Source organism: Cherax quadricarinatus, chromosome 80 (genome assembly GCF_038502225.1).
Source record: "Cherax quadricarinatus isolate ZL_2023a chromosome 80, ASM3850222v1, whole genome shotgun sequence".
NCBI classification, from domain to species: domain Eukaryota; kingdom Metazoa; phylum Arthropoda; class Malacostraca; order Decapoda; family Parastacidae; genus Cherax; species Cherax quadricarinatus.
This window is the reverse complement of record NC_091371.1, coordinates 5384113-5396639: the sequence shown is the minus strand read 5'-3', so window position 1 is coordinate 5396639 and position 12527 is coordinate 5384113. Positions and strand designations below refer to the sequence as shown.

The window sequence follows — 12527 nt, the reverse complement described above, 5'->3', positions numbered from 1 at the left end:
ATCAAAAATGAAATGCCTTGAGCAGAGAAAAATTACTTGAGTAATCATTTAAAAGTTGTCATGATCAGATAAATACATTCACGGTGCAATGACATTTATAATTTTTCCAGTATATCATATATCTTTCTGTTTTATGGATGGTGAAAAAGTGTAGACACACAGACGTACACAAAGGCAGACAGATCCACACAAAAAGAGATACACGCACACACAGACATAGACGAATGCACATAGACCCACGCATAGACAGACGCACGTACAGACAGATCACGTACAGGCGCACAGACACGCAGACAGACGCACAGACACACACCAGGAGCTATGACTCGACCCCTGCAACCACAACTAGGTGAGTAAACAAACACACACACACACACACACAACACAAATATACATCACCCACACACACCACACATTCAATAGGTCAAGTGTCTTATCGACAAGTGCCTTTGACAAATGGTAACCACACACACACACACACACACACACACACACACACACACACACACACACACACACACACACACACACACGACAAAATACTGAAAAGAATTGACATGGTAGACAGGGACAGGATGTTTCAGAGGTGGGACACAGCAACAAGGGGTCACAATTGGAAGACTCAAATGAGTCACAGGGATGTTAGGAAGTATTTCTTCAGTCATAGAGTTGTCAGGAAGTGGAATAGCCTGGAAAGTGAGGTAGTGGAGGCAGGAACCATACACAGAGGTATGATACAGCTCATGAATCAGTAAAAGAGTGCCCTAGTAGCGACCAGTGTAGAGGCGGGGCCATGAGTTTGGATTCAACCCCTGCAACCACAATTAGATGAACACACACTGTGTGAGTTACACACCTTGATGCTAATGTGGCTCTAAGAATTTTGTTTAATGCATCATTTATATGATTAGTTTGATGTTTCAATAAATACATTTATCAGATATTATTTTAATTAGCTTATGCCCTGCAACTATTTCTCATGCAGACTGTAAATATATTGTTGAGGATTCTTTGTTCAGTAAAGGAAGGTGCATATTGCACCGACCTGGATTGGTGACGAAGTAAGAATTTTGATCTATAACAGCTAAATGGCTCGCCTGCACCAAGCCCTGATAAGGAAGCAGGGTTGTTGGACTCCTCTTTTAGCTAATTGCATTGTACAAGGCCGCAGGGCCCGAAACGTCTCATATCCTATTTGTCTGTACCTGTTACCATCCTTCATCCATCAAATAAAGCTCAACCCTGGCAAGAGGTCGAGGAGATGAACATCACCATCATTAAGACGCCCCGAGAGTTGTCGATAAACACACACAAGGAGCCAAGTTTCTGCATTTTAACACCCACAAAACACCTGGGATCCGCAGGTCAATACACAAAAGTGACAGAGAAGCTGTAAATTTTATGAGGCCCAGAAGCTATAACTTAACCTTGTAAAACACTGTAAAAGTACGAGAAATCAGCCTCATATACTTAACGGACGATTACATTAGTTTTCTTTTCACAGAGTGATTTTCAGAGTGGGGTAATGGGGACTGATCTCCCTATTATATCACGGAAATCACTTGACCAATTTTAATAAAACACGTTAGTCTGCCGTCCGGGGATAATAGCACAGTCCAGTATACCTGGAATATACCTGGAAATGGTTTCGGGGATCAACGCCCCCGCGGCCCGGTCTGTGACCAGCCTCTTTGAGGGTTGAGAGTTTGACTCCAATACGAAGAGGAATTCTCAAATAATCACAAGGAAACAATCATCACAATTCATGTAATAAAATTAGCAAATTGAATTCTACACAGCCCCAGACCAATCAAAAATTATCTTTAAGTTCGATATACAAGTCTAGAGTGTTTGAAGCCGATCAAACGAAGCATTCTACAGTTAACACATAACAATTAATATTATACGTTTAATAAAATGTACAAATTAGGGCATGCATAGCCCAATAACAGAACACAAATTCCGTTATTTAAAATGCATCAGGGCTGAAAATTTGAATCCGATTAACAGAGACGTTATTGAGTTATCGCACAGAAACTCTTTCCATTTTTAATTATGTTAGCAAATTAATAATTTCGAACCTAAACATTGTAAACTAAACTAATCCTACACAAATTACTGTATAAAAAATTATACCACACTTTTTTTTAAAATGAATTCAGAAATTGGCACCTATACAGCCTATTAATAATTTGAATTTTCCTCAAAAGATACGTGAAGTTTGATGTACAAGCCGATGAAATTAAACATTTTCAAGTTATAGTAATGAAACCAAAATATCATTATAGTCTATAAATCTGTTAAAGTTAAATCTGAAAAGTTCAGTAACAATTAGAACCTTCTTCTAAAATTAGTTTATTTTTTTTCATACTTTTGGGTGTCTTGCATGGATTAATTTGATTTCCATTATTTCTTATGGGGAAAATTAATTCGACTTTCGATATTTTCGACATTCGATAGCTCTCAGGAACGGATTAGTATCGAATGTCGAGGGTCCACTGTAATATACAAATCGAAATCATACTTTTTAAAGGGGTGGACGGGCAAGCCATTGGAAGGCCTCGGCCAGATGACCAAAAGCTCCAGCTGTGGATCATCATATGACTAAGACCCGCGTCAAAAAACACTTGTCCTTTTTCCTGACACACCTTACCTAACCTAACCTTCCCTCGAAGAACATAAAGGCACAATACCGTGACTGGAACACTACACAAATAACCCGCATATAGGGTTTGTCACACCTGTGTTGATACCATGAAGTCAGTCAGAAGAAGGAAGAAAGCAAAAATTCTGGCAATCGGTATAAGTATTCTCTTTCATAGGATTACGTAACAATCACCAAGGAAGACTGTTTCACACCCTGAAGACCGTCTTCAGCATGTTGAGATGCCGTAATCGATCAAGATGTGCTCGAAACAAGTTTTTCCCTCGATTATATACCGATATTCACGATGTCTTGGTTGACAAAATACCCTCTTGGGTGGTCACGGGTGGTCGTTGACAGCACTGTCCTTGATGGTTATTGGCAGTTGTCTTCACCCTACCGTACTTGGGATCACTGGCGACCTTAATAGTTCAGGTTACTCCAAAGGGTTGCTGATGTGTCAAACGTCAAATAAATGGTATCATCATCTTTGAAATTATACCTTAATGAGGGGCCATAAGGCACCGGGGGAACGGGAGGCATAATGGTTCGTTCTCAAGAAGTCGTGGTCTAGCGGCATCAAGGCACGAGCAGACTCGTCTGGAGAAACCTTTCAGCAGAGTTGATAAGTAAGACACATGTGCAACAGTTAGGTATCTTTAGTCGAAAACTTATCGCCCGCAAAGTAGACTTCTTTAGTCGAATACAGAGGAGGCAGCAGTAGTAGTAGAGATGTAATCAGTACACTCTCGAAGACGTAGTTTTGAGGTAGTCAGTCCCTAAGCCTGGAGAAAAGCTACCTTGACGCTGGTGAAGATCCCTCTTGCAAGAAATCTGGATCCAACCATATTATCTCCCGTTCCCAAGTCTCTGTATGAACTTAACAGGTTTAACGCTTCCCCGTGAATATAATAAAAAAAATTATTTCTCCAAAAAAGTAACGTGGACGAAGTTCCACGATTATTTATGAGTGTAAATGAAATGAAATAGTTTTTTTTTTCCAGCGTAAGGCCTTCATCCTTCTGCTTTTTTGGTGTCGATTCCAGTTGTTCCCTCTACTTCTTTACTGCTTCTAGGACATCCTTTTTGTCAGCTGTTGCTGCTGCCACTGCTGCTGCTTCTTCGTTGGTACCAGTTCCAGCTGTTACTCCGTCTGGTGTAGCTTCCACTGTGCTAACTGAAGCATCTGTCACTTCACCTTTAAACAAGGCAGCGACACACGGATTATTTACTTACACAAAGAAAATCATTAACAGCAGTTTAGACTAACAGCTCAGACTTGATCTCTGACGCCCACAAAACACACTGCAGAGCAAACCTTAAGTCTTGACCTTCCCACGAGAACTGAGCTTTGGTTCTGGACTACACGACGGCAGAGCTCTAGTTCCTGCCCTCAACAAAGACAGTGCTCTAGACACTGCCCTCAACAACGACAGTGCTCTATTTCCTACCCTCAACAAGGACAACGCTCTTGTCCCTACCCTCAACAAGGACAGTGCTCTATTCCCTACCCTCAACAAGGACAGTGCTCTAGTCCCTACCCTCAACAAGGACGGTGCTCTAGTCCCTACCCTCAACAAAGACAGTGCTCTAATCCCTACCCTCAACAAGGACAGTGCTCTAGTCCCGACCCTCAACAAGGACAATATCTAGTCCCTGCCCTCAAGGACAGAGCTCTAATCACTGCCCTCAACAAGGACCTATATATATATATATATATATATATATATATATATATATATATATATATATATATATATATATATATATAATGTTGAGCCGAATAGGTAAAACTTACGATTTTGGCTTAAATAGCAATGCTCTTCTTGCCGAATAAAGCAAGCGGAAATTTGTGTATGTAGTAATTTCGCAAAAATCATTCTAAACCTAAAAAAAATGTATTTCATTGTGTTTGTTATTAAATTACTGTAAACTTATCTAAAATATATTTAGTGGGATTAGGCTAAATTAAAATGCGCTTGTTATAACAAGGTTAAGTAAGTTTCCTAAGGTTCTTTTGGCACAAAATTATTAATTTTACATTAACATAAATGAAAAAAATATATCTTTTAACGTATAAGAGAAAATTTTAGAAAGGATTTGTTTTTAAATGAGTTCCTGCTAATTGACCAGTTTTACATATTCGGCACGACATTATATATACACACGTGCATAAAACAAACCTACATGACTGGATTGATGTGAGAACACTATTAGGTAATTAGTTCAAACGAAGATGCAGATTTATTGGATTTCAGGTCATTAATTTGCCGGAACACTTTGTAACGCAGTAATTGCGCAGCTCATTCTCCCACCGCGAGTGATAAACGTTCACAACTGAACGTTTTTATTTTATTTTTTATGGGTCGCCTCGTTGCCAGGCGTAGAGTATTTTTTCTTGTTGGTTGAAAAAGATTGATATTTTTTGTCAAAAAAAAAATTAATTCGAAAATAGGTAATACTGCTTGAGTTGAAATTCCAACTTTTGCAAAATATTTAAAATTATTTTAATTGTCTAATATTTTTTTTTATTATCCCGATATATTGATGGGATTAAAAGAAAGAGAAACAACGTTTAGTTATTTGTAGGTGAACAAAAAAAATTATTTTGAGCGTATAATTTAAAGATGAAAAAAAAATGTTGGTCTTCTTCTAATCCTGAAATGTTGAGAAATGTTTCCTGAAATGTTGAGAAATGGTTCCTGAAATGTTGAGAAATGTTTCCTGAAATGTTGAGAAATGTTTCCTGAAATGTTGAGAAATGTTTCCTGAAATGTTGAGAAATGTTTCCTGAAATGTTGATAACTGTTTCCTGAAATGTTGAGAAATGTTTCCTGAAATGTTGAGAAATGTTTCCTGAAATGTTGAGAAATGGTTCCTGAAATGTTGAGAAATGTTTCCTGAAATGTTGAGAAATGTTTCCTGAAATGTTGAGAAATGTTTCCTGAAATGTTGAGAAATGGTTCGTGAAATGTTGAGAAATGTTTCCTGAAATGTTGAGAAATGTTTCCTGAAATGTTGAGAAATGGTTCCTGAAATGTTGAGAAATGTTTCCTGAAATGTTGAGAAATGGTTCCTGAAATGTTGAGAAATGTTTCCTGAAATGTTGAGAAATGTTTCCTGAAATGTTGAGAAATGTTTCCTGAAATGTTGAGAAATGGTTCCTGAAATGTTGAGAAATTTTTCCTGAAATGTTGAGAAATGTTTCCTGAAATGTTGAGAAATGTTTCCTGAAATGTTGAGAAATGTTTCCTGAAATGTTGAGAAATGTTTCCTGAAATGTTGAGAAATGTTTCCTGAAATGTTGAGAAATGTTTCCTGAAATGTTGAGAAATGTTTCCTGAAATGTTGAGAAATGTTTCCTGAAATGTTGAGAAATGTTTCCTGAAATGTTGAGAAATGGTTCCTGAAATGTTGAGAAATGTTTCCTGAAATGTTGAGAAATGTTTCCTGAAATGTTGAGAAATGTTTCCTGAAATGTTGAGAAATGGTTCCTGAAATGTTGAGAAATGGTTCCTGAAATGTTGAGAAATGTTTCCTGAAATGTTGAGAAATGTTTCCTGAAATGTTGAGAAATGTTTCCTGAAATGTTGAGAAATGTTTCCTGAAATGTTGAGAAACGTTTCCTGAAATGTTGAGAAACGTTTCCTGAAATGTTGAGAAACGTTTCCTGAAATGTTGAGAAACGTTTCCTGAAATGTTGAGAAACGTTTCCTGAAATGTTGAGAAATGTTTCCTGAAATGTTGAGAAATGGTTCCTGAAATGTTGAGAAACGGTTCCTGAAATGTTGAGAAATGTTTCCTGAAATGTTGAGAAATGTTTCCTGAAATGTTGAGAAATGGTTCCTGAAATGTTGAGAAATGGTTCCTGAAATGTTGAGAAATGTTTCCTGAAATGTTGAGAAATGTTTCCTGAAATGTTGAGAAATGGTTCCTGAAATGTTGAGAAATGGTTCCTGAAATGTTGAGAAATTTTTCCTGAAATGTTGAGAAATGTTTCCTGAAATGTTGAGAAATGTTTCCTGAAATGTTGAGAAATGTTTCCTGAAATGTTGAGAAATGTTTCCTGAAATGTTGAGAAACGTTTCCTGAAATGTTGAGAAACGTTTCCTGAAATGTTGAGAAATGTTTCCTGAAATGTTGAGAAATGGTTCCTGAAATGTTGAGAAATGTTTCCTGAAATGTTGAGAAATGTTTCCTGAAATGTTGAGAAATGGTTCCTGAAATGTTGAGAAATGTTTCCTGAAATGTTGATAAATGTTTCCCGAAATGTTGAGAAATGTTTTATATTAGTGGATGAAGGCAGTTGTAACATGTGTCTAGGTTAGGGCTAGTGGTCAGTAGTGTGGAGGGGGCAGTGCTAGATCAGGTGTGGGAGCAGTGCTAGAGGTCAGGCGTGAGGGCAGTGCTAGAGGTGGTCAGGTGTGGGGACAGTGCTAGAGATCAGGTGTGGGGGAGTGCTAGAGGTCAGGTGTGGGGGCAGTGCTAGAGGTGGTCAGGTGTGGGGGCAGTGCTAGAGATCAGGTGTGGGGGCAGTGATAAAGATCAGGTGTGGGGACAGTGCTGGAGGTCAGGCGTGAGGGCAGTGCTAGAGGTGGTCAGGTGTGGGGACAGTGCTAGAGATCAGGTGTGGGGGCAGTGCTAGAGGTCAGGTGTGGGGGCAGTGCTGGAGGTCAGGTGTGGGGGCAGTGCTGGAGGTCCGGTGTGGGGGCAGTGCTAGAGATCAGGTGTGGGTGCAGTGCTGGAGGTCAGGTGTGGGGGCAGTGCTGGAGGTCAGGTGTGGGGGCAGTGCTGGAGGTCAGGTGTGGGGGCAGTGCTGGAGGTCAGGTGTGGGGGCAGTGCCGGAGGTCAGGTGTGGGGGCAGTGCTAGAGATCAGGTGTGGGTGCAGTGCTGGAGGTCAGGTGTGGGGGCAGTGCTAGAGGTCAGGCGTGGGGGCAGTGCTGGAGGTCAGGTGTGGGGGCAGTGCTAGAGATCAGGTGTGGGGGCAGTGCTGGAGGTCAGGTGTGGGGGCAGTGCTAGAGATCAGGTGTGGGGGCAGTGCTGGAGGTCAGGTGTGGGGGCAGTGCTCGAGGTCAGGTGTGGGGGCAGTGCTGGAGGTCAGGTGTGGGGGCAGTGCTAGAGATCAGGTGTGGGGGCAGTGCTGGAGGTCAGGTGTGGGGGCAGTGCTAGAGGTCAGGCGTGGGGGCAGTGCTGGAGGTCCGGTGTGGGGGCAGTGCTAGAGATCAGGTGTAGGGGCAGTGCTGGAGGTCAGGTGTGGGAGCAGTGCTAGAGATCAGGTGTGGGGGCAGTGCTAGAGATCAGGTGTGGGGGCAGTGCTGGAGGTCAGGTGTGGAGGCAGTGCTAGAGGTCAGGTGTGGGGACAGTGCTAGAGGTCAGGTGTTGGGACAGTGCTAGAGGTCAGGTCTGGGGGACAGTGCTAGAAGTCAGGTGTGGGGGACAGTGCTAGAGGTCAGGTGTGGGGGACAGTGCTAGAGGTCAGGTGTGGGGGCAGTGCTAGATGTCAGGTGTAGGGGGCAGTGCTAGAGGTCAGGTGTAGGGGCAGTGCTAGAGGTCAGGTGTAGGGGCAGTGCTAGAGGTCAGGGGTAGGGGCAGTGCTAGAGGTCAGGTGTAGGGGCAGTGCTAGAGGTCAGGTGTGAGGCAGTAGTAGACGTCAAGTAACGTTCAGAGAAAGATGACTTCTACAAGAAGTTTATTAATAATTAACACATCCAGGTTATGTTCTGTGGTGTTAGGTCGTCTGGACAACTGCTGCTTCCCAGCATCTCTTCCTTCCAGGTTCAGGTTTCTGCAATAGCTCAAAAGAGACCAGCACTTTGTCCAGTACATCTGACACATAAAGACCATAGCAATATAACAGTTTAAAAACGATCTAACAAAAGTACATTACAAGTAACTCATATGCGTTCCTTTTGTCAACGATAACCCAATACAGAGCCCGTGAGGATTTTTTCAATAATAACCATTACTCTCAGGACAGAAACCCGAACAAATTCTTAGTTTACTTCGCGGAGCAGCGTCCTACCAGTCAGTTAACAGTAATTTAAGTCCTTGTTCTATAGACCCATATTGAAAACATACATAAGCTAATCCGCTATTAAAACACGTCATAGGGTGGCTTTAATTCATTACGGTAGCAAGACATTTCCAAATGGGGCAGCTGTCCTTGCTAACTTCCCAAGGATACGGTCTTGACTTTCACTTCAAGGATATTTTTCGGTGAGGAGGTTATAGAAGTTCGGCGATGAGGGCGTTAATCCTCTAGCTGACCAACCTGGTCTTCACCATTAAGTAAAACAGTGTATTTCCTCCTCCTCTGTGGGTCTGCATCTCTTTAAATTCTTAGTGGCTGTCACACCACAAATATTTTGTTTACATTACGCAATTTCAAAATTAATATACATCTCGTTTTGTTACTTAGGCGGGTATTTTGTATTAATTGGGCCATGACTGTGTATCTAATGAGATCTTCAGCTCAGCATATATTAACATGGTGGCTGCTACTAACGAGCTGCAACACTTCAGAGAAACACATGTTAGCCGAACTTAATTCTTGTAGCCACGTGCAAGAGACGAAGTTATGCCAAGGTTGGTACCAAATACCGACGTGCTTATAAATAAGCCATGGGATAAACTAGGAAGTTTATTATGGAATGCTTTTGCTGACTGGGAGTGAGCGAAACGTTTCTATAACAATTGTCTTAGTGCTGCACTTATGTCGATAAATCGACGAAGACGCAGGTATATAAAGATAAATTTTTATTTGGACAACGTTTCTCTTTAAGCAGAGATTTTTCAAGTTATAAGAGCAAAAAGTCGACGGAATGTAGGCTTGCTATGAATATCCGCGTCTCTGCCTTTGTTGAAGCCATGTCATTTGTTTACAAAAATGTACTTGGTAATTTTATGTAGGAAAACAGATAGATACTAAAACGTTATATACACAGTGAGATACTCGCCTTTGTGTATGTATACAATGAGAGATCTCTCGGTGTATATACTCTGTAGGAAACGCACCTCTTGGAGTATATCCACTAAGATAAATACTACTCATTATATACTGAATAACTGCACCTCTCGATGAATATTCACTCAGTGAAAATCACGTCTCAGTATGCAAATATTTTAGTCAAACGCACCTCTTGGTATATATACACAGAGAAACACATCCCTTGGCGTACATACATTGAGATCCATACTCTTCAGTGTATATACACAGAGATACTCCTCTCAAGGTCTGTATACAGAGATACTCCTCTCAAGGTCTGTACACAGAGATACTCCTTTCAAGGTATGTACACAGAGATATATACATCTGAGTGGATAAATCCTTCACAACCAGATTCACTCATACTTGATGCTGCGCACTGACACCTTCATTAATGGATTTAGTCATCGAAGATCAAGATGAAAGCAATTGGGAATCGTCAGACTACTGCGTAACAAAGGTGAGGTCAGATGTCACAGGCAACAGGAGATTATAGGTCAAATGTGACAGGTTAGAGGTCACACGCTACAGGAGGTCAAAGGTCACACGCTACAGGCGAGGAGACGCATTGAAAAATTAATGTTGACAATGAAGTGTTGCCAGTTAATTACAATGACAACCATGTAGCGCTCTAGACACCAGCGCCTTGATGCTGAGAGAACTGATGCCTCCCTCCTCTTCCCGGGATCAAATCTGTTTACCTCTCATTCCCCAGGGAATTTAATACCTTAAGATTTAGAATTTTCCCCATATTTAAATTAATAATGATACTAAGTCACTCAATATTAAATGAATGTATTCCATTATCCTACTGATGCCTGTCCGATCCATAACATTTCTTTGATAACTCAAAACTAAATCTAAGGTAAATGTTATGAAAGCAACAAATATCTACGATGTGCCTCAGGTAAGGTCATTTTGACCTGGTAACACTACCATAAACACATTATATAGTGCTGGCACGCGCGCACACACACACACACACACACACACACACACACACACCACACACTCATTCTCAACGAATGTAAACGAGGACACTGTAACACACCACACAACATCGATACAAACGGGATAGCTCGCTTGCATGTGGACAAAGACACAAGTATGCAAAACAAGCCTTTATTTGTTCTGCATACTTGTCTTTGTCTGCATAATTGTCAGCGTTAAGCTCTCCAAACTTGCACCATGGAGCCAGAAATACCATATAAACCACAACATGGTTTCCACAGACTACTCGAGACTGTGTATCCACTACACTATGCGTCTCCTCACTCATACACTCAAGCACAAATCCTAAGATGCGAAAATGTGAAATTTTATTTTACAGTGGAAGGGAACACAAGCAGTTACTTAACCATTGAGGGAAGTCATTAGTAAACAGTAAAGTGTGAGGAGATACTTTAATGTTAACTGGCAATTACTTCACCAACGCCTACTTTACTATCCTTCCCTCAACCACCTAGATGGTACACGAGCGTCTTTAGTCAAGACTGAAGTAGAGAACTCTCCAGATATAGTCTCGGTGTGGACTCTGCCGTCCCCTGCTGTCTGTCTCTCTCATGTACTCCCAGGTACCACCACCACCACGTCCACCAATCACCACCACCATCACCAATCACCACCACCGCCGCCACCACCATTCACCACCACCACCACCAGCACCGCAGCAGAAATACAAACTGTTGACAATCGTTTCCAGCCACACAAAACACCGACTTTGGGTGCTGGTGCTGGCAAGCCAAGCAAGTTGTCCTGCTTGCCAACTACCCCATCTGCATCCTAAGCTGGTGTTTCCAGCAGACTTAAAGACACGACCCCTACCCCACTACGACAGACACACGACTCTTAGCCCACGACGGAGATACGACCCTCACCACACTACGATAGACACGACTCTTACCCCGCTACGACCTTCACGTTACTACAGAGACGACTTTCACGCTACCATAGAGACACGACCCTGACCACGTGACAGACACACGACCCTGACCACGTGACAGACACACGACACTCGCGCCACGACAGTGTCGTTCACTGTCTTAATACAACTTACATAAAGAGGACACTTACCATAATAGATTCTTTTGTGCACCTTTGTCTTGTCTTCATCGTTGTCCTCACTACACCTTTGTATCCAGTGTCATCACAGATCACAAAGGCCAACGGGTACTGAATTACACAGGCACATTATTTTGCTCATGCTGGAGCGCTAAAACCTTAGGGGTCATACAGCACCTGAGGAATGGAAGGTAATCAGGTTCTATTCCAGAAAAGGGAGCGCGCATGTTCAATTCTTTGGATCAAAAGTCCTTTAAGACGTGTCACGAAACCTCCCTTGAGGGATACAAAGAATAAGCCAAGTAAGCTTGTATCTGGACAACGTTTCGCACACAGGTGAGCTCTCTGAAGCTCTCCGGTAAGCAAAACGAACTTCGCTCCTGCAGCAATATACTGTAAATATATTGCTCAATAAAATATAAATATCTATTACTTAATAAGAATAGCAATACAGAGAAATATTTTACATTGTATTGCTTGTACTTAGTGATAATTATGTATTTTCATTGTTAGGTATTTAAACAAAAAATACAATACAGCTTGACTCTAATGAGTCTACAGCATAAAAATAGCTTACCTGTTCTTTTGTTCTAAACTCTATGTCAGACTTTTATTTTTAGACTAAATACGGAATAAGGTAGACACTGCATGTGATATTATACTGAGTGATGAGTGCGTAGTATTGTTGTACTGGGTGATGAGTGTGTGGTATTATTGTACTGGGTGATGAGTGTATGTGGTATTATTGTACTGGGTGATGAGTGTATGTGGTATTATTGTACTGGGTGATGAGTGTATGTAGTATTGTTGTACTGGGTGATGAGTGTATGTGGTAT

At 41.4% G+C, this 12527-nt stretch overlaps 1 protein-coding gene across 2 annotated transcripts in view; it reads right to left on the bottom strand.

The window, feature by feature from the left end:
• LOC128702415 (roundabout homolog 3-like) overlaps nucleotides 1-12527 on the bottom strand; it is a 1608794-nt gene that overhangs the window by 1425146 nt on the left and 171121 nt on the right. The window lies entirely within an intron of this gene.